This window comes from Macaca mulatta, chromosome 12 (genome assembly GCF_049350105.2).
Source record: "Macaca mulatta isolate MMU2019108-1 chromosome 12, T2T-MMU8v2.0, whole genome shotgun sequence".
Classification (NCBI taxonomy): domain Eukaryota; kingdom Metazoa; phylum Chordata; class Mammalia; order Primates; family Cercopithecidae; genus Macaca; species Macaca mulatta.
This window is the reverse complement of record NC_133417.1, coordinates 96244337-96268879: the sequence shown is the minus strand read 5'-3', so window position 1 is coordinate 96268879 and position 24543 is coordinate 96244337. Positions and strand designations below refer to the sequence as shown.

The following is a 24543-nucleotide window of genomic DNA, read 5'->3' as shown; positions in this document are numbered from 1 at the left end:
CTTTTACATAATAGGCACTAAATAAATGTTAGTTTAATGGAATTAAACAGTCTAAGAGGCCCACAGCCAAGTGATGACATGCAGAACCACTGGGGCCTTTTTGAATTCCACTACTGCCGAATGATGCTAATTTATCCTAGACATTTTATCTCCTAGTGACTGGGTTCCCTAGTCTGTGAGACAGTTTGTTCAACAACCAGTCTGGTTTGAACTAAAGAAATTGGTCGATTAATAATTTCGGGAAGTGAGAAGAGTATTGACTCTACAAAGATGGCTTAAATTAACCTGACATTTATTGTATTCCACCTGCGTTTTCACCAGTGATCATTTTGTATTTTTTAAACTCCTGCTGTCTAGCTGTTTTTTGACCCAGCAAGTTGAACCAGTTTCCGAGTCTAATTGGCATAGCTTGAGTGTCCTCCTGGCTAGAGAATGCTTCTTCCAAACCATTCTGTTGTGCTCAAATTGCCCAATCAAGGTCAGCTTGAGGACTTGGGGAGTACCCAGACACCCACTTCCAGTGAGTGACCTTTTTGAGCCAACCATAAATTACAAGTTAATTCCTCTAGTCTCAATAAAACTGGCTAATTCAATCTCTTGTTTTAAAATTGAAAATCTCCCTTAATGTAGCTAGCATTAAATTAACTGCATTTTGCAAATATTGCCCAAAGTGTTGGGGCTTTCCAAAGTTACTCTGAAAACAATAGCAATATTGTACAGATTAATGACAGAAATATGGTGAGATTTTTGTTTAAAACTAAATATTGGGAAAGGCTGGGTGTGGTGAACTTAAAAAACAAATTCAAGACATGGCCTAGGGAGAAAGACTTGTTTTATAGTTAAAAAACCAAGATATGCATATTGGTTCAGCTGCCTAGTTGGATTATAAAGAACCACACCTTGAATACTCTTCATGGCTTTTACTTACTAATCTTTAAAAGTCAACGTGCAGACCTTCTAGGATGAAGGCCTATGAGCTTGCTTTTCTCCGTTCCCTGGAAACCACAGGGAACCACCAGCACAACAAAGATCAAAATACAAAATACTTATGTCAATAAACTAAACGAACACTTTCATATTTCTGCCATAAGAAACATTATAAAGGGCAGTTTCTAAAGAAGCTCTTACTAAATAAAATGTTACTTTAAAATAATTCCTTGATTTCAGCAATTCTGCCTTTGGAATAGATCACATCCATTCTTCATTTTCCCTACTTAATCGGTCTCCCCTCCTTAATCCAAGTTCTTCAAAACATAGTCTTTTCTGGATTTCTAATTCTGACAATCATCTGCAAGATGTCCCTTCCTCCAGGGTTGCTCCTGCACCCACCTTTTTTCCACAAGGCTGCCACAAATCAAAATCTAAAATCAAAGCCAAACTAAGCTAAACAGTATGCTGTTAGTGGAGATAGATATATATATATACACACACACACACACATATACATATATACACATACACACACACACACACACATATATATGAAATAAGACAATTCTTCAAAAAGCAAGGGAACAATGAATACAAAGTGTAGGATTGTACTAACCTTTTAGGGGAGACAAGGAGATGACACAGGGAAGAATCATACGAATAAAGCAATGGCATTGGAAATGTTTTCATTCTTAAGTTGGATAATAAAGTTCTACTTCTTATACTGGAAAATGAGTTTGCAAGTATTTGTTCTACTATTCTGATTCATATATGTGATATCCATCCTTTTAAAAATAATCCAATATTGCCTGAGAAACTATTTTAAGTAAAGTGAGTTAAAGTTGATTTTTAAAGTTGATTTTTTAAAGTTGATTTTTTAAAGTTTTAAGTAAACACTGGTACAGATATTATACAAATATGTGAAAGTGGAAAGTATATGACTAAAAATTAGGAAGGTTTGGCTTGTGGGAACAAATGCGTATTTCTTAGACCATAAAAAGTGCAAAGTCTGGTTCAGGTTCACTTTCCCGACAATTTCCTCTCACTGCCGTCCTCTCAGACATACCACACAAGTCATAATCTTTCATGCCTCTGTGTCCTTGCGTGTTCTGTATCTTCTTACTGAACTATCTATACTTCTCTGTTGAATGGACTCCTACTCATACTAGAAGACTCAGCCTAGACGTAACCTTCTCCAAGATACTGACACACCATACTTACTTCCCTCAGGCAGAGTTATTCCCACTTTGCATTTCCAGGGCATCCTCTTTGTTACCCACCCTTTGTTATTGTACTCTGGCACTGTATGTTCACTTTCTGTTTGCTTATCAATCTCTCCATTTAAACAATATATTCCTTAAAACCGATGCTTACTCAACTTGGCATATCCAATATGTAGGACAGAACATGGTATTGGGAAGGTGTTTCACCATAAAGAGCTGAGGAACTGATTTCAATTAATACCCTAAAATGCATTAATAAGCCTTCCTCTGCTTGAGTTGCACTTGTGACCCTCAGCTCACTTAGCCTTCCAAAGAATATAATAATTTGAAAACTAATTCTGCAATCAGAGTGTGGTCAAAGACAAGTAAACAAGCACATTAAAGAGAAGAAAGATTAAAGAAACAAAAAGCCGCTGAGCCCAGCATGCTCAATGCGAGAAGCTGCACCAAAGAGGGACGGAAAAAATATCATTGAAATGCACACACTCCTACTCTCCATGGGTAGGTATGTATACAGAAACTACTGGAAACTGTCATCTATAACCTTGACTTATAGAAACTTTCAGACCCTTAGTGATTGGGGGATACTGGAAATGGGGTAGGGGACTAGCAGAGGAATACAACAGAAGAAAGGGAGAAAAAAATATATGAAGCCTTACCACCAGTGCAGTGAACATTCACTCTCCACGACAACACAGAGTAAGAGAAGTTGGCATGAGCTTCAGCCACATCAGGAGTATTGACCTTTGAAGCATACATTCAGAGAACAGTGATGCCTGCATTACTAGACTCAATGGTTTATGAAAAAGCATTGGATTAAGCGAAGATTGTCTTGTAGGCCCTTTTATTTTCCTCCATCATTTATTCAATAATGACTTACTGAGCACTGTTGACAGGCACAGTACAAAGTGCTGGGACAGACTAAAAATTAAGATTTAGTCCTTACCTTTCATAAACTCACAACCTACTAGGGAGAAAATTTGACATGTACATAAATAATTACAAAACAAATTAGAATGTGATAAATATCCCATGTGAAGTACAAACAAAGAGATTTGGAAACAGAGGAGAAAAAGTTAAGTCTTGATTTAAATATATTGACAAGAAAAGGATAAAGGATGTGACATATTATCTGAATATTGAAGAAGGGATGGAACTTTAACAGACATAGAATGAGATGAGATGGGCAAGGGAGAAGGAATAGCATGAGCATGGAGTAAATTCTGAAAACTTAGTTCATAGTATACCCTTATCCTGCTAGAAGAGTTAGTCCAGAAATCTTTGAGTCTGTCCCAAATAACAAATATTCTTATTCTATATCATACCTCTTCATAATACTTAGGGGAATTAGGCCACAACAGAGAAAAATAAAGGTCATATACCAGCTCCACAATTGTGCGTTGTAGCAAAAATTATATATTGCTAAAGATGTGGGCTTTCAGCATTGTGTGCAATACTAGAGAACACAAATGTGAAATTGCTTTTTAAAAAACTTACTTTGAAAAGGACTTCAGGGGTGTGGGATTGGATTAATCACAATTCATGCTTCATGACAAACTCTTCTTTGGGTAGTGTATGGAAACCCTTATTTATTATTTGCTTTTTAGTTGGATAGTTATTTTTAATAATGTAATGAAATTTCTTCTTCTGGCAAAAGTGACATAGTAACTGGTACTGAACTTGCACTATGACTGTAAGCAACTAGAAAACTGAACATAATGTAGGAAAACAATACCTTCGGATATTGGAAAATGACCAGTGCATGTAAGTGATCCCTGAGGAAAAGAAATCAAATAAAGTGGTCCTATGATCATTCTGGCTTTCTATATGGAGACACACTCTGGACCATGCCACAGGACGGGGAATCCAAGCAGAGTACAAAGATCTCACAAAGTTGAGGAGACAGAAATTGGAAAGAAAACAAAATCCAGACATACGAGAATGTAGAACAAAAATGTCCAGCATCCAATAAAAAATACTAGACGTGAGAAGCAGCAGGAAAATTTGACCTATGCCCAGGGATAAAAGTCACTGGAAACAGAATAATAGTTAATTTCTTGTCAAAACTATGAGCCAGAAGATAACATCTCTAACATGCTGAAAATCAAAACATAATTTAATATGCTGAAAGCAAAAAATATATATATATTGTCAACCTAGAGTTCTATACCCAACAAAAATATATTTCCCAAATGAAGGCCATGGCTATAATGAAGTAACAGGGACTGGGTTGCCCTCCTGCATTAAATCACTAGAAAAACAGGTAAATATATATACTTTGATGGTTTTTAGATGCTGAACAATAGTGACGGTAACCTCTGCGATTATTCCAGAGAGAGATTCCAGGCCATAGTGCAGGGAGAAAAAGCCCAAACTGAGCCTGGTGGTATGAGACTCCAAATGCAGTCCCCAATGTGAACATTAAAATGATAAGAAGATAAATACAACATATTTTAGAAATCAAAATTAAACTTCTAGGAGTGAAAACTGTAATACATGAAGTGCAAATTACTGGATGGGATTTCTAAGAGACAAGATACTTCAGAAGAAAAGGTTAGTTAATTTGAAGACAGAACTATCCAAAATGAACTACATGGAGAACAAAAAGATTGAAGAAAAAAATAACAGAGTACCAATGATCTGTGGGACAATATCAAGTTTTCTAAAATATATGCAATTGGAATTCCAGAAGGAGAGGAGAGACATGGAGAGACAAAAAAAATTTAAAGAAACAATGACTAAAAAATATAAAATACAGTGAAAAGTATAAACAACCATATTTAAAAATTGCATCAAACACAAGCAGAGTAAACAACAACAACAACAAAAAACTACACAAAGGCCCATTATAAAGTTCTGAAAATCACTGACAGAAAAATCTTAAAAGTAAGCATAGTGGGGAAAGAAGACACAGAAGCACAAAGATAGAAGACAGCTGACTTATTGTCAGAAACTACATAAGACTGAGAAAATGATTTGACATCTTTAAAGTATTGAAAGAAAAAGAAAATTGTCAGTGTAAAATTTTATATCCAGAAAATCAGACAAACAAAACCTGAGAGAATTCATCACTAGCAGATAGATGTTCTCTACAAGAACTGTTAAAGAAAGTTTTTTAGGCAGAAGAAAAAAAGAATCCAAGAACAGATGGGATAAATAGAATACAAAGACAAATAAATGTAAAATTATTTTTAAATATTAGTAAACTATATTCAATCATATTTTAATCATATTTTTAAAAGATAATACATCATGAAAAAGTGGAATTTATCCCAGGAATGTAAGTATACTGTAACATTCAAAAATCAATAAATGCAATTCACCATATAAGTGTATTAAAAAACAAACCATATGGTTGTCCCAATAGATACAGAAAAGGCATTTGAAAAAGTTCACCATCGGGCCATGATAATTAGCAAACCAGGAATAGAAGGGAACTTCCTCAAATTGATGAGGGCCATCTACAAAAAAACCTATAGATAACATCATTCATAATGGTGAAAAACTGAATACTTTCCCATTACGACTGGAAACAAGGTAAAGATGTCCATTGTTACCATTTCTAATTAATATCATAATGGAGGTCCTAGCCAATGTAATAAGGGAAGAAAAGATAATCAGAGGGCTACAGAATTACAAAGGAAGATGGTAAAACACACATGTACAATGATTGTCTGCATAGAAAACCCGAAGGTGCCTAAAAATGATATAAGGATTATATTATAAGGCTACAGTTACTAAGATAAGTTTGTATTTGTGAAAAGACAGATAAATTAACCAGTGGAATAAAAGCTTAGAAATGTCCCTCCACATGAATCAAAATTTGATGATAGCAGAAGTAGTATGTCAGGTCAGTAGGAAAATAAAAATATGCAAAAAAGTGATATTAGATTCTTACTCTTACCACATACAAAAATCAACTCAAGATGGATTAAGGACTTAAATTTGAAAAATAAAACCTTAAAATTTGTATTAGAAAATATAAGTAAATATGATTTAGTCCTTCAGATAGGGAAAGATATGCAAGATTTTTCAAAAGTGTCTGCTACAAACATTGATCAATTGTATTAAAATTAATATATTTTATCAAAAGATATATTAAAATGAGAAAAATGTCAAATTGAGAAAAGATACTTGCAATACACACATTATTAGTATCAAGAATATATAGATTCTACCAATTGACAAAAAATACATTTCTCAGAAATACATTTCTCAGAAAAGGAAACAAATACAATCAAACATACAAACATATGTTCAGTATCATTAGTGATGAGAGAAATACCAATCAAGAATGCAATGTGATACCATTTTATGCCTATTTGATTGGCAAAAATACAAAAGAAATGGTATATTTTCAAGCAATAAGAGTCTAATGTATTCCACTTTGGCTGAAGGGTAGTATGTGTTTTACATAACGATCTTATAAGAGCGGTTTGAGGCTAACCCATAGAGAATATTAAATGCTACTAAGTTGTGTAACTCCAAGTACCTGAGGTTGTAAGGTAACTCTGGCTACTCAGATTCTCTCATTGAAATGGAAAGTACCTTTCCCCAAAGTGGTGATCTGTGACTTAGCTCTTCAAGGCATCTTCTCTATTCTCTTTACAAACCACTGGTCACATGTTTTATATTACACAATGTAAAGCATGAAAGAAATGCTCCATTTTTTAATATAACTTTTTATTTTGGCATGCAACTTTCAGTACTTCAACTTAAAGGAATGAGGAAGATGGGGATTTCAGACATTTTGGTAAGTGTAAGAAATTTTTATTTTTTTATTTCAATAAAACAGACACCTTTATTGACTGAATGAAACTCTTGACATCTCTCAAATGCCTGGAAAGCCACATAGAAAATAATGGATTAGATTTCATTATTTAGATTTAAAAAATGTGTTTAAGGGCTTAAATTATAGAAAAGGTAGCTGTGATTAAACAATATCTGTGTGAATAAAAATGACATCTGATATTACAAAATATATACATTTTTTCAAAGCCCCTTCATATACTTTTTTGTATTGAAAAAAATTCCATGAGGCAGGGTAAGTGTTATTATTTCCATTTGCTGAGTGAGATATTGAGGGATAAAGACTAAATGACTTAGCCTGAACTGGACGGTCTCTTAATGGTAAAGCTGGGATTAAAACTCAATTATCCTGATTCAGAGTCGCATCTTCTTATTCTTTCTCTCCTGTCTTTTCACCTCTCTCTGTTCTTTCTTCCTTCTTCCCACCTTTCTTTTCTATTCTTAATATTAATTTTAACAGCTTTTAAAAATACATATTTATTGTTGAGAATTTAGAAAAGCATGAAGAAGAAATTAAAATTATAATCCTACCATTCAGATAACCACTATTAAAATATTAGTGCACAGTTTCTAGTCTTTTCCTTTCATTCTTTCTTTTTCACAGATAGGGTCTTGCTCTGTTACCCAGGCTGGAGTACAGTGACACAATCATGGCTCACTGAAGCCTTGACCTCCCAGGCTCAAGCTATCCTCCCACCTCAGCCTCCCTAGTAGTTGGGATTACAGGCATGCACTACAATGCCTGGCTGATTTTGATGTTGTTCTTGTTGTTGAGATGTGGTCTTGCTTTGTTGCCCAGTCTGGTCTCGAACTCCTAGGTTCAAGTGATCTTCTCACCTCAGCCTCCCAAAGTACTCAGATTACAGGTGTCAGCCACTGTTCCTTAGTTTAGTCTTCTTTGTTCATGTACATTTTAAAAATAGGAACCACACTTGGATATAGCTTTTGTTACATGCTTTTTCAGTTAATGACATAATGTAAATATTTTCCCAAATGATTAAATATTTTTCAGAAACACCAAATGTTGGCTGCTTAGTATTGCAATATATAGATATACTAGAATTCATTTAACCAGTTCACTCTACTGTTGTAGATTGCTTTTGATGCTTCACCATTAAGAACAAGACAGGCCTGCACATATATATAAATAAATCTTGATTATTTTGTAATGATAAATTCTTAGAAGTGGCATTCTGGCATACTTTTTTTTGTACTCTAAAACATATTGTCAAGTTGCAATTCAAAAAAACTCTACCATCCGCTATGAGTGAGGGAGGTGCTCATTTCCGTGAGTCTTTGCCAATATTGTTATTACCATAAAAAGTGATGGTTAGATCAATCAAAGTAATATTTATTCTTTTAGCAGATATTTAAAGAGCAATTATTATGTGCCAGGCACTGTGCTGGGTGCTAAAAGTCATCTTCCTCCTCAAAGAATTAGTCTAGTGGGAGTTATATTCAAGTAATTTTTTTTTCCTTGAGACAGGATCTTGCTCTGTCACCCAGGCTGGAGTGCAGTGGCACAATCATAGCTCACTGCAGCCTCCAACTTTTGGCTCAAAGAATCCTCCCACCCCAGCCTCCAGCACTTATAGTGGCTGGAACTATAGGTGCACACCACTGTGCTAGGCTATTTTGTTTTTCTTTTTACTTCGTATAGAAATGCGTGGGGTTGGGGGGGGGCGTCTCGCTTTGTTGCCCAGGCTAGTCTCGAACTCCAGGTCTCAAGTAGTTCTCCCCCACCCTGGCCTCTCAAAGTGCTGGGATTACCCACATGAGCCACCACACTGGCCCAAGTAAGTTATTATACTTCCATTCTCACACAGTACTATAGGAGCACAAAGGAAAGATGCCTTCTCTTGACGGACCATAGAAGGCCCCCCTAGTAGAAGTATGCCTGAGTTGAGGCTTCACAGATGAGTAGGAAAGAGGAGATAAAAGATCATAAAAAGGTTCCAGGCAGAAGAAACAACACATAAAAATAGAGAGGTGAATATGGTGTATAAGTTCAAATGCCTTCAAGCAAATAAAGCCTCACTCTAGCTGGTTAAGCCATGAGCCAGTTTAGTATCTTACATAACAAGAGGTCCTCTGCAGTGTGGCCTCAGGCAGAGTCCACATGGCTGAGCTCCTCTGCTGTGTGTTCTCCGGGCTCTTGCCTCCTCCCTGTGTTCTGCTCCAACCTCAGCATAAGAAGATATATTGTCTTTCCCACATGACCCTTTAGGAATAATTTTTTAAAAAATCTCTTTTGATCCCAAGCAGACAACTTCTCATGTCTTATTGGCCAGGCTTGGGTCACATACTTCTTCCGGATCGAAGTGCTACCTAGGGGAGTGAAATCACTATGTTTGGTTTAGACTAATCACTCGGAGAGTTGAGGAGTCAACACCCCATCCACCACATGAGGAAGTGCCAAGAGCTGAATAAGGCTGCAGCACAGACAGGAGGTGGTGAGTGGCAAGAGATGAGGTGCCAGAAGCTAAAAGAACAAAAGGGCCGTTTCATGAAGGAGGATGGAAAAGTGTCCAATGCTGCAGCGAGGTCAAGTGGCAAGAGGTTGACAGTAATTACTGTCAGCTTACTGGGTGCATACGAGAACAATTTTAATTGTGATGGTTGAAGTCAGATTTTAGAGGTTTGGAGACTAAATGTGAGATGGGGTGGAATAATCGCGGCGTAGATTCTCTCACAGGAAGTGAGGCCGTGAACAGGGGGAGAGACGAGAGAGTGACAGGAAGAGGTAGAGCAGAGTCAACAGAGAGGCTTTTTAGATGAGAGAGGTTAGAAGAGGCTTAAATGACAAGGGAAAGGAGAAAGGAGAGAGGAAGAGTAGAGGAGAGAGGGAAGAAAAATGGAACTCTCATTTCCCTGAGGAAGGTGAAAGGGTGGCCGTCCGTTGGTGGGGAGGGAGTTCCGAGGAGAATGGAAAGCTTTGAAAACTCCTCCGGGAAGGGAGCATTGATCCCTAGGAGCACTGCGGAGGGTCCAGGTGAGGTTGGGGCATATGAATTTGGAGCAGCCCAGGTGGCGTGATTTCTCTCTAGGAGCACTTGGTAGCTAGCATGTTGGCTCGGAGGTGGCAATGGTTGGCCTGATCCAGGATGAAGTGACAGATCACAGAGCTAGGTGTGATGGGAAGAGAAAGGGAATGCAGCAACCAACTACTAGGGGAAGGCGTGAGGGTGTAATGGGAGTAGTTGGATAAAAGTTATGGACGAGGTGTATGTTTGAATTTTGCATTTCAGAAGCTGAACAGTTTGGGGCTGTTGAGTGTGTGAGCATGGAGGTGGATGAATAAACCGAAAAGTAAAGTTTTCATGAAATAGGATGATAGCACTCTATACATTGATTGTGAGGGTATAATGTGGGCTTTATGAAGGGCAATCTGGCAAGCTTTAAAAACTAAAAACATGTACATCCTTGAATCTAATAATTCTAACTGTATTTATTCCATAGATTTACTTCCACATGTGTGAAATGATGCACAGTGACAGTTATTCACTGAAGCATTATTAATAAAAGACTAAAACCTAAATCCATCAAGGATTTGGTTAAAAAGAAGGCAGTTCCATATGTATTGATGTGGAAGGTTATTCCAATTACAGTCTTAAAAACAAGCAAAGAGACCGGGTACGGTGGCTCACGCCTGTTATCCCGGTACTTTGGGAGGCTGAAGCAGGCGGATCATCTGAGGTCAGGAGTTTGAGACCAGCCTGGCCAACATGGTGAAACCCTGTCTCTACTAAAAAATACAAAAATTAGCTGGGCATGATGGTGGGCACCTGTAATCCCAGCTACTGAGGCAGTAGAATTGCTTGAACCTGGGAGGCGGATGCTGCAGTGAGCTGAGATCACACCATTGCACTCCAGCCTGGGTGACGAGAGCAAAACTCTGTCTCAAACAAAAAAAAAAAGCAAAGAATAAAAGAAATTATAAAATCTTACTGTTTATGTTCCAAAACACACACACAAACACATACATACACCCCATAAAATACCTATCCATTTTCATAGGCTGATTATAAGAGTCGCCTTTACTGAGTGTGGTGGCTCATGCCTGTAATTCCAGAACTTTAGGAGGACAAGGTTGTGGGAATCACTTTAGCCCAGGAGTTTGAGACCAGCCTGGGCAACATAGTGAGACCTCGTCTCTACAAAAAATTAAAACATTAGCCAGGCATGGTGGTGAGCACCTGTAGTCTCAGCTACTCGGCAGGCCGAGGTGGGAAGATCCTTGAGCCCCTGAGTTTGAGGTTACAATGTGCTATGATCGTGCTACTGCACTGTAGCCTGGGTGACAGAGCAAGACCCTGTCTGTACAAATAATAAAGAAAAGTAAAAGGGGATTGTCTTTAGAGAGTTCCTGCAGAGCTTGGTGGCTGGATGTGAGTAGAGGGGAATTCCTAAGGTTCATAATCCCTTTATTTGCTTTCAGTTTTGTTTTTGTTTTTTAACCACGTGTGAGAAGTGGTTCTTTGTAGGAAAGAGGGGAGGGTGGACTCTCAGATCATATTACATACCCAGGTGTCCACGGATACCCACCTGCAAAGTTTTGGGAAGACAAGATCCAGGAGGGAGAAATAGTGAATCAAGCGTGCGGATTGAAGCTCTAATTCTGCTGCTCCTAGGGGCATGACATGAAAATGGGAAGAAAAATATTCTTACCTCTCAGGGTTGTTCTAAGGAAGCAGAGAAATTATAATGTGTTTCATAATGGTAAAACAATATTAAAAAGCAAGGTATTTGTTAGCAAACATTTATTGAACATTTACTATACTCCAGGCACTGAATTAAAATGGTAATTATTTCAATACTTTATTAATAATTCTTTTTTCCTCATTTAAATGAGTGTTTACAGTTGTTCATTATTATGGTTGTTTCTTGCTAAACATCAGTTGCCCTTCTATCTGTGTTCCTAATCTGTCCCCAGGCTCCCACCCACACCTGACTGGCCTTTGTTTATACTACATTAACTAGAACATAATTTCTTAAGAGGCCCAGGGACCCCATTCAGCCTCCAGACATGTTTTATTTGCCCACAGATTGTTTATTTTGAGATGGTAGACGACATTGGGAAAAAAAAAATAGGCAGATACTTTTAAAGTCCAGATTTTGAACTTTTCTAGAAAAATCAGAAGACCTGGCAACAATGTGCCTCAGGGCAGCAGACCACTGTAGCCTAGCAGGGCCGGCCTGTTTGGCCAGGCTGTGAACATTCTTTCTTCTGACATGATGCTCACCCATGCTGTGTATGCTCCTGCCTGTCCCCATTGACAGTAGAGTTTCCCACACCTGGAATAATGCCAGGGATGACTGTTCCCTACTTTCTTGACTTACAAGTGAGTGTGGAAACAGGGGGGCTTTCCTATTCCTGTCAGCACAATCAGGTCCTTGTTCAGGGACCAGGTCCAGGTCTAAGAGGAAGCAGGGGACTTGGCCAGGGCACACAAAAGACACAATGATTAAAGGGCTGGAAAACAGAACCTATGAGGTAAGTTTTAAGGAACTGGATTTTTTCCTGGAAAAAAAGAGGATAAAGGATGACTCAATTGTCTTCTTTAAGTATATGGGGTAATTATGAAGAGAGTGATACCAGCTGCTCTCCACCCCCAAACCCGCTAGAGGAAAAGTGTGTGTCCTGTGGCAGGAGGCTTGCAGCTGAGCCATAAGGGACTTCACTAAGAATTTAGGTTGAGAGATGAGGCGCCTCCATCTGCCTCATCTGACCCTTATGAGGGTCAGGCTAGACTCTTCTATCTGAAACTCAAAAAATAAACTGGATAACTCCTTGAATTCTTTCCCAATTTTAATTCTTAATGCCTTCCTCTACCACATTCTCTTTTATTTCTGTAGGCTTATCAGAAGAAAGTTAGAAAAAGCTTTCCTGAATAAGAAAACAGGGCATGAATCACTTAAAATTCTCTTTAGCAGCATCTATCCTTGATGTTACCACACTAAAAAATGTATGTACACTCTTTCTGAACATGCAATTAGAACACAGCTGGGAAAGTACTTAAGATTCTTCTCCCAAGTTAACTTTTTACCAGCCAAATTGCTATGGGTATAGTTTGCTCAGCTGATGCTAGGAGAATAGTTCAGAGGACTTAATCGAGTGCAGTGCTTATGTAGACAAAAACATTGCTACATTATCCAGTCTTAGTTGTTTTTACTTAGTTTAAAAGATTGTGGTGAGTTTTCATGTCTGTTCCTGTTGTGAATTCCATGAGTCAATGCAGAGGAGCTGGAGGAGTTTTCCAGGATGTCACAACTACTGGACAACATCGAGTACAGTAAATTAGAACACAGACTCTGGTTGGTAAATGGTGATGGGACATTTAACACTTCAAAATAACAATCAACCTTTGTTGTGAGCCAACCGGGTGCTGAGTGCTTTTCATGTTAATCTTCATAATGACTCTGTAAGGTAGGTATCAATAGTCTCATTTGACAGATCAGAACAGAGTCAAAGAGAGGAGTAACTTTCCAAGGCCACATGGACCGCAAGTGCTGACATTCAGATTCAAGTCTAAATCCAAATTCAAATTGCTTGACTCCAAAGTCTGTGTTGTTATTTATTTATTGTTTATTATTATTTTTTATTTTCAAGACGGAGTCTCACTCTGTCACCCAGGCTGGAGTGCGGTGGCATGATCTTGGTTCACTGCAGCCTCTGCCTCCCAGGTTCAAGCGATTCTCCTGCCTCCGCCTCCCAAGTAGCTGGAATCACAGGTGCCCACCACTACACCTGACTAATTTATGTATCATTTAGTAGAGACGGGGTTTCACCATGTTGGCCAGGTTGGTCTCGAACTCGTGACCTCAGGTGATCCACCCACCTTGGCCTCCCAAACTGTTGGGATTACAGGCATAAGCCGCCATGCCCGACCCATCTGTGTGTTTTCATGTGACTACTCTGTGTGGATTCACTTTGTTAGGGTGTGCCAGCCAAGGTGTCCAGAACAGAACCATACAATGGAAGGGGTAATTTGGGTCAGTCTCTCTCACAAAGAGAGCTCATGAGCTCCCAAGACACACAAAGGTACTGGTTGCTGAGTATATCACAATTAAATAGCCTCATTACCTTTCTGCACCTGCAGTTCCATTTTCTACCTTGTTCATGCAGTCATCTGTCGAAGTCTTTTGACATACAACCGTAAGTCCTCAGAGCTACAGTTCCTTACTTCCCACCAGTAAGCACAGTCCTTCCTCAAGACTATTTAAGTGGTCTGGCTCTAAGTATACTGTGTTCCTTGTGGAGTGGCCCATGGGTCTTGTGCTGCAACATTACCTAGACTATTGGCTAAAAATATGATTCCTGAGCCTCACCATTGATCTACTGAATCAGAATCCCCAGGAGCACATCTGACCCTTAACAAGTATCTCAAGTCTTTTTCACACACACTTAACTTTTAGAATTATTGCTCGTAAAGCAGTGGTTGTTAACCTTGGACGTACATTGCAATCACCTGGAGAAATTACATTCTGGAGATTCTAGAATCTCCACCCCCAGAGATTCTGATTTGCCTGAGGTATGGCCTGGGCATCATATTAAGAACTTTCCAAGCGATCTTAACATACAGCCAAGACTAGCATCACTGTCTTAGATCCAGAGCACTGCTTCTCAAACTTGTCGTGCACATCAGAATCATCTGGAGGTCTTGTTAAAGCACAGGTTGCTGGGCCCACTCCCAGAGTTTCTGATTCAGCAGGTCTTAGGTAGGACCTGAGACTCTGCATTTCTAACAAAGTTCCCAGGTGATGCTGATGATACAATTTTAGGAACCTGCACTTTAAGAACCGTTGGTTTAGAGACTCAATAATAGTATGCACCACTGCTAAATTTTAAATGATTAAGGACAAATCTTGTTGCTTTTAGGAACCACACTTTAAGAACCACTGGTTTAGAGACTCAATAATAGCATGCCCCACTGCTAAATTTTAAATAATTAAGGACAATCTTGTTGCTTTGAAGGCATCAGGGATATTTTTTAGATTCCAGCCCTGATTTAAATAATTTTGCACATTTTGAGCCCACTGTAGACTAGATCAAGTCATCCTTGTTAATAGAAGAATTATTAACCTCTTTTTCCTAGAGGGGATTTAGATTTAGATTCAAGGGAGTGAAATTAGCATTTAATTGGAATCAATAATTGTGCTTCTTGGGCAAATTGCCCCTGGCAAAGCTGGAAGGAATCTGAAAAGTGGAGATCCATGAAAGTCACTTCCAATATGATGTGTACTAGAACAATAAAATGGTATGCAAAATAATATATCTTTGCGTAAGCGCCTGAATAAATCTTGGCCTTGTCATTATTAGCCCTGTTTCCATTCCTGCTATTGCCAGAGATGGTGAGTACAGTGATTGATTCCTCTGGGACTAGGAATCACTGGAAGAGGCAGGGTCACTGTGAATGGTCATGCAGCCTGCACACTGCACAACACCAGGGACATCATTCACATAGACTTCAGTGGGAATTGCACCCTCCGGAGCTGTGCTACATGGCTTACCTGGGAGAAGGCTATATTTCTTCTGGAGTTATAGAAATCTTAACCTCTCTCTAGGAGCCAGGACCTAGAAAGCATTATAACACATGTCCAGAGGTCAAAGTTCAGTCCACTGTTGGTTCAGTCCACCATACCTGCTTCCCCCATTTCGACATGCTGGCTCTGGATGACCCACTGGGGAGGTGTATTAGTTGGTTTTCATGCTGCTGATAAACACATGCCTGAGACTGGGTAATTTATAAAGAAAAAGAGGTTTAATGGACCGACAGTTCCATGTGGTTGGGGAGGCCTCACAATCATAGCGGAAGGCTTACATGGCAGCATACAAGAGAGAATGAGAGCCAAGTGAAAGGGGAAGCCCTTTATAAAATCATCAGATCTTGTGAGACTTATTTACTACCACAAGAACAGTACGGGGGAAATCACCCTCATGATTCAATTATCTTCCACTGGGTTCCTCCCACAACACGTGGGAATTATGGGCGCTACAATTCAAGATGAGATTTGGATGGGGACACAGCTGAACCATATCAAGAGGAATGGGGGAGAACAAGAAGTTCCCACAGTGTCTGTTCACGTGCACAAAGAGACATGAAAAATCTTGTTGGGTGAACCCTGATCGCACCTTTGAGGGCTAGGGGAGGGACAGACAGGAGGCCTTTGTGGAGGGTGTAGGTCTTGCTCTTCAGCTGGATCTTGCTCTTCAGCCAGATTCCTTTATTCCTTACATCTTTACCTTTACACAGCCTTCTATTTTTTTTTTTTAAATGTCCCCTGTACCACCCTAAAGCAACCACATAAGACATTTTTTTTGGATAACTTCCTATTTTAAATATTCTTATCTGAGTCCCGAGGTCTGTCTGGTTTCAGCTCTGGACATGGGGTCATTCTTGAGTGCAGTCTGGAGTTCAATCAGGGCATCTTTATCTCAGCTCCCCCCTCAGGCAGTCACTCCTTCAAGAACGGGCATGAACATCCTCCATCTCCTCGTGTGGAAGTAGGTCTGAGGCTGAGGTTCTAAGCTAGGAGGTGGGGGAGCCATGCCAGTCTGAATAATTGAAGTGAATAAACCATTGGTTTTTATGTAAATCTTTCAGACCACAAGAATGAAATTTCGGAGGTGGATTGATCCATCGGGGCGTTTCATCTCAAACCTGTTATTATGGACTAAATTTTTGTGTCCCTCCCCAAATGTATATGTTGATGCCCTAATCACCAGTGTGGCTGTATTTTGAGATGGAGCCTCTAAAGAAGTAATTAAGGTTAAATGAGGTCTTAAGGATGGGTCCCTAACCCAACAGGTTGAGTGTCCTTGTAAAAAGAGATACCAGACAGGTCTCTCTTGCTTCACCATGTGAGGACATGGTAAGAAAGAAGCCAGCTGAATGCCAGGAAGAGAGCTCTCACCAGGAACTGAATCAGTCAAAACCTTGATCTAGGACTTCTAGCCTCCAGAACTGCAAGTAAATGAATTTCTGTTGTTTAGGCCACCCAGTCTGTGGCATTTTGCTATGCCATCCCAAGCAAACTAATATACCCATCCTTTCCCTTCTTGCCCCATGTCAACCCAAGCTCCTCCACAGCCAGAGCTGGATCAGGTCAAGATAAGTCCCTCATCGTACTCACCATGGCTTCTCCCCACCTCCACCACTAGCTTATAACACCTGAAGCAGGGACTGGGTCTCAGCCACTCTCATCATGCCCTAGTGCTGAGCAGGCTCTTCTGCAGTCATGAGTGAGTGCATAGTGATGGTGCATGACTGTAGAGGGTGCAGCAGGGGAGCCCCTGTGCTATTCTTGTTACTTCAACTTTTACTTGTTTAAAATATTTGTGCAAATTTATGGAGTGCATAACTTTTTTTTTACATGTATATAATTTGTAGTGATCAAGTCAGGGTATTTAGGGTGTCCATCCCCTTTTACTTTTAATGCTACATTAAGAAAGCATCTATTCTCAGTGCTAAAACATCACGTGAATTCATTGAGGCAAGGAATGGCTAAGACAACAGAGCAAAACAAAGTGAACACAGATTATTATGTCAAATGTAGAAGACAAAGAACTTTGCATCATCTGCCCCAGCTCAGGCACCTGTCTCCTCGCACTTGGCTGGGATTGGCAGACACTTACTATGGTGGACAGCTTGAGATGCAGGAGGTGGTTGTGGAGTGGGAGGGCCAGGGAGCCAATTTCTTCTCAGAAGGCTGGAAATCCTACATCAGAAGCCTCTGACATTTAACTAGAATGATCTACCCAATCCTTAGCAGGAAGATACTCAAAATATCTGACACCTGGTAAGGTAGTTGTACACAACCCATGCAGCTATATTAGTGCATAACTATGCAGTGAGTTCAACATTATTTCCAATTTTCCCATTTGCTTCAGATACAAAAGCCACATTCATGGGCACAGCTAGATCAGGGCAGTTCAAATCCAGCCTGTGCAATGCATCAAAGGACTATGAGTGCCACCATGCGAGTTACCCAGAGAACTAATTCACTCAAGAAGATGGGGGCACAAGACCCAGCTCTAAATCAGATACGTTTAACTAATGCAAATGTTGCTTCTGATTTTAAACCAAATATTGGGGAACCAAAGAAATAATGTCCATAGCAATCCTTGCCAAACACAAATATATGAAACACACAAATTGACATCTTATTTTCATGAATACCTTCTTCACTCTAAGCCTTCAAACATTGCAAGGAATCAGTTTAGAGAGATATAGGGAATACTCCAAATAGAAGGTTTTGTTTATACTCTAGGAGTTATGTAATGTAATGTGAAAAAATTATTTCTAGTAAGTCCTGGCATAAATTGTGTAAGCTGAGAAACAGTGATAAAGGAAGTGGATGTAACTGAATATAAGGATCCAATCCAAATTGTTCAGGCCATATGTAATTCTTGCACATACTGGAGCACATATTTTGAGAGGAAACTTTGGAATTCATCTACACAATATGGCAAAGTAGAATTGCTTGAATTCTGCTACAGGATTTTATATAAAAGTATTCATTTCAGTCACAGTAGTACCTCAGTTATTCAAATGCCATTTATGTAGCAAATGTATTCAGAACCGAGAGAATCTGGAAAAAAAAAAAATTGAAGGTCTTGTCATGATTAAAATATGTAAGTCCATGTACTAAATGCCATTCATTTTACTTCCTAGAAGAAATCCACATTACTCAAGATCCATACATAATTTTCTAATAGGTTTGGATATTTGATATTGGAATATGGCAGAGGCTGCTAGTGGTTGACCCGAACAGCCCTTCTTCTATTTTTACTTGGTATCAGAAACTCAATTTTATTCAAGGAACTCATGTACTCAGATAGAAACTACATTACTCAGTGTTCTTAAAACTATAAGTGTGACAAACTTTTGAGCAATGGGATACAAACAGAAATGTTGTTGTAAAGGAAGTCTAGGTTGTACCCCACCAAGGTGGGACCCAGCCCTCTGCATTCCTGCCTTCCTGCCTTCCAATCTGCTGCCCGGAATTCTGGTCTGTTGTCTCTAGGAACCATCTTGACCACATGAGTTACACCCTATGGATATTGCCACAGAGAGCTAAAGGAGCCTGAATGCCTATGAAATTCAAGATGTGCCATACTGGTCTTGTGCTGCATATCTCTGGAATTTGCACAGCGCGTAAATAAGTTTCTTTCTTGTTTTAGTCACTGTTAGTTTATTCTAAATGTTTACCTGTGCATATAAATTTATCCTAATAAATGTGCTCAACGTAAATAAAAACTAGTAAATTGTTAGCTTTCTGGTTACTAGAAACAGATAATATGTGGGAGGAAGGATGTCTGACATCCTTAATAATGAAAGAGACATTAAAAAAAAAACAAAACCCCCAAACAGCCAAACCTATAAATGAGTTTTCATGGAAATACTTTTAAAGGGTAGCATTCTGTTATTCCTATTAAGGCAAATTGTCCTACAAGTCTCTCATAGGCACTGAAGGCATCAATACGTAACAGAAAATCAGAATCACCTGAATTAATGATCATGGCTCGGAGTCATCAAGAAAACAGCAAGTTATATTTGGTTTAAGAGAGTTCATAGAAATAGTTTAAGTCAAAATATCTTAGTTTTTTTAAAAAAATTCCCCTAATGAGCAAACAAAAGGAGCACACTTTCTGGAAATTCTATAATATGAAATAGCACTTTTAAAGTTTTTTAAAGAATTGTGTTTTCACTGTACATATATGGTTTTGTTTGTTTGGACATTGTGCTGATTTTATGTAAACATTATTTTCTTAAAATATTTTTCCATTTTAATAATTTTATTTTGGTCTGCATTCCAATTAGACATACTTTTTTCCCACAAAAAAAATTAAAATGAAATTAAACCAAAATAATAAGAGAACATAAAAATCTCAAATAATAGGCTTGAGCTTTGGAGGCAACAAAACAGTTATGCCTTACTCCTTTTAGTTACTGGAGAGTTTTAGTTCTTTTATTCAAATCGTGTGAAAGTCTCACCTGAGTAAAAGGTTTGCACAGATGAGTGGAGAAAGGGTCAGTTCTTTCTGGCAAGGATCAGAAGTCAGCCTAAAGGCAATCTGATCTTTAAGCCAAACCCAGATACGTGAGAAACCTATGACAAGTGGGAAATCTACTGAGAACTTGCTGGTTTTCTGCCATTCTCCAAACTAAAGACTAAAGATGGCAGGAGCATAAACAATGGAAGCAAAAGATTAAAGAACAAAAACTTGTGAATAAAATCCCTTCATACTATCTTCATTCATGCAAAACAACAGGAACCCTTCCCTCTAATGCTTTAAGATCTTCCATAAGGTAGATGCCATCACCACCTACTCCCTTGCAATCCTCCAATTTCTAGTATTCTTCAGGTGTCTTATCAATTATCATAATTTTTGCCCACTAAAGTTATTAGCTCCATAAAGCAAAGGACTGTGTCTCTGTCAGTCACAGTTATATATACCCATGACTTGCCTAGCACAGGGCCTGGCAAACAGTATTACACTCATTTGGACATTGGATGGTTAGATAAATGGAAGAAGGAAGGAAGGGAGGGAAGGAGGGAAGGAGGGAGGGAGGGAGGGAGAGAGAAAGGAAAAAAGGAATTTGGAGGAGGGTATGATTAGGCACATAATAGGCAAAGGAAATTTAACCAGAAAGTTATCTTTATCTCTTACTGTCTTCAACCTAACTTTTATTCTCTGAAAACATTGGGGTTCATTGGGAAGAAAAGGAGAGAAAATGTAAAGAGAAAATAGCAGAAAACTGTAATGAGATGTAAATGAAGCTATGGAGAAGGTTGACCAAATTAAGTTCTCTAATCTTCATCCCTACACACACACACACACACACACACTTCTAATATATATATATAGCTGTCCAACACAGGCCAGACATTGCCCCCTAAGAAGAGTTACTCTGATTAGACTGTGTGAATTAGCTAATAGTCAATAATATGCAAACTTCAGACAAGTCTGACAATAAGCCCACTGAAGGGACTTTCCTGTGTGGTAGGGCAAGGCCCAGAGACCACACTTGAAGTGAATGAATTTGCATTATGCTTCACTTTCCCTCCAACTCTTTAGTGCTCTGCTTGAAGAGTAGTAACAAGTCTACAACCTGGACACGAAAAGCAGAAAAAGGAGGTAAAGAAGCCCAGCTTATCCAGAAACTGAGGAATACTCCTACAAGAACATTGAGTAAACCACAACTTTGCAACTCATTTCCTTAACTAGGAACATAAAGCTCAACAAAAAGCCACAGAAAGATGAACAGAAGAATGATGCAACATGCGATATACATTATGGCTGCTTACAGGTATTTCTTGTTCTCTTCTTCTAGGCTCAATGAGGACTGCTTCCTCCCCCATCTACTGAAGTTAGGTGTGGTCATATGATTTTCCATGTCAATAAAATGTGAGTGGAAGTGACAGGGGTCACTTCCAGGTGAAACATTTAAAAACAAGTGATAGTTTCTCCATGATCCTTTTCCCTTCTGCCACCATGATCGACAGTATTCCAAATCATGGCGCCTTCACCACTCTGGGTCCTGGAGTGAGGATGATATACAGTGGGAGTTAGCTAGCTATAGCCTGTGTTCACCTGTTTTTGTAAATAAAGCTTCATTGGAACATAGCTATACCCATTTGTCTATGCATAATTTGAAATGACAATGGCAAAACTGAGTTGTTACAACAGGGACCATATAGCCTAAAACCCTAAAGTGTTCATTAAGTGGCCTTTTAAGAAAACATTTGCAGACTCCTCATATAGACCCTGATCCTCCCATGCCCACTTAATTCAAGGGGATATGTAGGTTGAAGGGGAAGACAAACCTTTGTTACTCTATACCAACAAAAATTGGGGGCTTTTTGGTTACTCGTATATAACTTAGGTTATTCTGACTGATACAAAACTATTTAAAAATCACTTAATTTGTATGCATGCTATTAATAGAAATATTCTTCAAGAACTAGTAAAAACAACTAGGATAGTACTAAACACAGAGCAAGTACTTGGGTAGTAAGTTTTCCTTTTCTTGGTTCGATATCATCATAGATGAGGAGTGCAGAGCACAGGTGCGATCAGGAATGGGCTATGTGGCAGCTCCCTCAGAATGCATTGCCACTGCTACTATAGCAGTAGCTTTTCAACAATTTTAAAAGAAAAGATATTGACATGACAGTTATTAAGATGGTTCACGCCTGTAATCCCAGCACTTTGGGAGGCCGAGGCGGGTGGATCATGAGGTCAGGAGATCAAGACCATCCTGGCTAACATGGTGAAACCCCACCTCTACTAAAAATACAAAAAATTAGTCGGGCATGGTGGTGGGTGCCTGTCGTCCCAGCTATTTGGGAGGCTGAGGCAGGAGAATGACTTGAACCTGGGAGGTGGAGCTTGCAGTGAGCCGAGATCTCTCCACTGCACTCCAGCCTGGGCGACAGAGTGAGACTCCCTCTCAAAAAAAAAAAAAAAAAAAAAAAAAGCAAAGATGGTTAAAAGACATTAGAAGAGGCTGAGTGAAAGCAAACATGGGTCTGTTCCACACAGGGTGGAAATGTCAATTGTCAGAACACGAGGGGCGCAGAGAAAGGAGGCAAAGAGTGATTCTTTTATTATGATTGCTTCTGTGATGCTGAAGCCCAGCTATGCATTTGAAGCAGAGGTGGAAAAAACTGTACTTAACTAGCTTCAGTAATAAAAATGATTTTTGAATCATCATGTAATGATTCGGTAATGAAAATGAAGTTTCGAATGATGTAAATAATTTTTTAAAAAAATTCTGGAAGAAAGCTAAAAAAAATTGCTAAGTGTTTAATAATAATACCAACACTTTAATGCTGTTATAATGTTCCAAGCACTCTTCTGAGCACATGACATATTTTAGCCCTTACTATAATCCTAACCCTATGAGTTAGGTATTATCATTTTCCCCAGTTTACTGATAAAGGGGTGAAGCACAGAGAAACTAAGTAGCTGGCCCAAAGTTAGCAATTAAAAGAGGTAGAGTGGGGTTCAAATGCAGGCATTCTGAGTCTAGTGCAATGTCTCTTAACCACCTTTCTCTATTGAATGTTCACAGGTATTACTACTGGACTTGGGACACAGTATGAAGGCAAAGACTCATGGCTAGGCTGCTGTGTTGTCTATGGTGCTTTTGGCTCTAAGTGTCAGAAAACCCAATTCAAACTGGCTTAAACAATGAGAAAATGTATTATTTCATGGAACAGAAGCCCAGAGGAAGGACAGCTACAAAATTGGTTGAATCAGTGATTTATTGATGTCATAAGGAACCCAGGTTCTTTTTTGCCTTTTGATTTTGTTGTCCACAGCATTGACTTCACCTAAGGCTGGTTGCCCTATGGTCAATAATAGCAAACTGAAGCAAGGGGCACATATGTTCTTCTTTGTTGCTACCCAGCCAGAAAGAGAAATGCTCCTATCCTCTTCCATTCTTTCTGAGCCAAATTAGGTCACATGTTCATGCCTGGAGGGTGGAGGGGAAGGTAACCAGGGCAATGTCACATGTTGCTTGTCTTAGAAAAAAACAAGATTCCTAGAGTTGGAGACGGGGTAAATTTCTCCTGAGTCAATCCTACGGCTAACTAAGGAATTTAATAACTGAATAAAGTCAGCCTTTGGTTAGCAAGGAGGATGAAGTTTGATGAGAAAACAACCGACAGTGTCTACTATACAGCACGTATTCAGCTGAAGCACAATCACATCTGCCAACTTGATTATTTCTGCTACACTTTTCCTGGGGATCCTTCCACAAAGACAATGTATTGAGATGGTAAAATTCATACTCTCCGTTGCATCATGAGTTTCAATCTTAATTCTGAAATCTGTTCATGAGCAAGTTGTTTCAAATCTTGAGAGACTAGATATACAAATGGACAATGGCCAGACCATACATAGAAAATAAAATTCTGACCCACAACCCAAGGAAACCAGTCCAGAAAGTCAGTCTACTATCTACAGTAACCAGTTCAGGAAGTCAGACTACTATGTCTAGCAGGCAGTCCTTGAAATAAACAATAACTCCCATTGGCCCAAAATGGCCAGGGCTTGATTAATAACTGACAACTTCTGCATTTTTGCCCCTCACCCACCTTGGCTTCCAACTTAGGACCAACTAGAGAAAGCCGACTACGTACATCTGAACAATCACATAGGATGCCCCACTTCTAGTTATCTCACCTGCAGCTTCCCCATGCCAACAGCCTCCAGTTGGGGTGCACCTGAAGCCTTCCCTTTCTTCTGCTATAAAACTTTCCCACTCCTCTGCCTGCTAGAATCTCTGCCCAGTGCAAGTGATGGTGGCCAACTTCCTCACTGTAGCAAGTTCTCAATAAACAGTCTTTGCTTGTTACCATTTGGGTGATCTTCATTTATCTCCACATTTTCTGAGCTTCAGTTTCCTCATCTGTAAAAGTAGGGATAATAATAATACCAGCTTCTGAGGGATGCTGTAAAGATTAAATGAAATGAGATTATGTATTAAAGCCCCTAGCATGCTAATTGTTATGGACTGAAAATTATCTCTTGAGAAATAATTACTCATTTGACTGGTGGACATAT

The 24543-nt window shown here is 39.1% G+C and overlaps 1 protein-coding gene across 1 annotated transcript in view; it reads left to right on the top strand.

Moving 5' to 3' along the window:
• LOC106992673 (uncharacterized) overlaps positions 1 to 24335 on the top strand; it is a 71238-nt gene extending 46903 nt beyond the window's left edge. The window contains exons 6-7 of the mRNA XM_077956525.1: positions 6860 to 6906; positions 23045 to 24335. The gene's annotated coding sequence lies outside the window, so the exon portion shown is untranslated. The remainder of the gene's footprint in view (positions 1 to 6859; positions 6907 to 23044) is intronic.
• Positions 24336 to 24543: the final 208 nt, after the last annotated feature.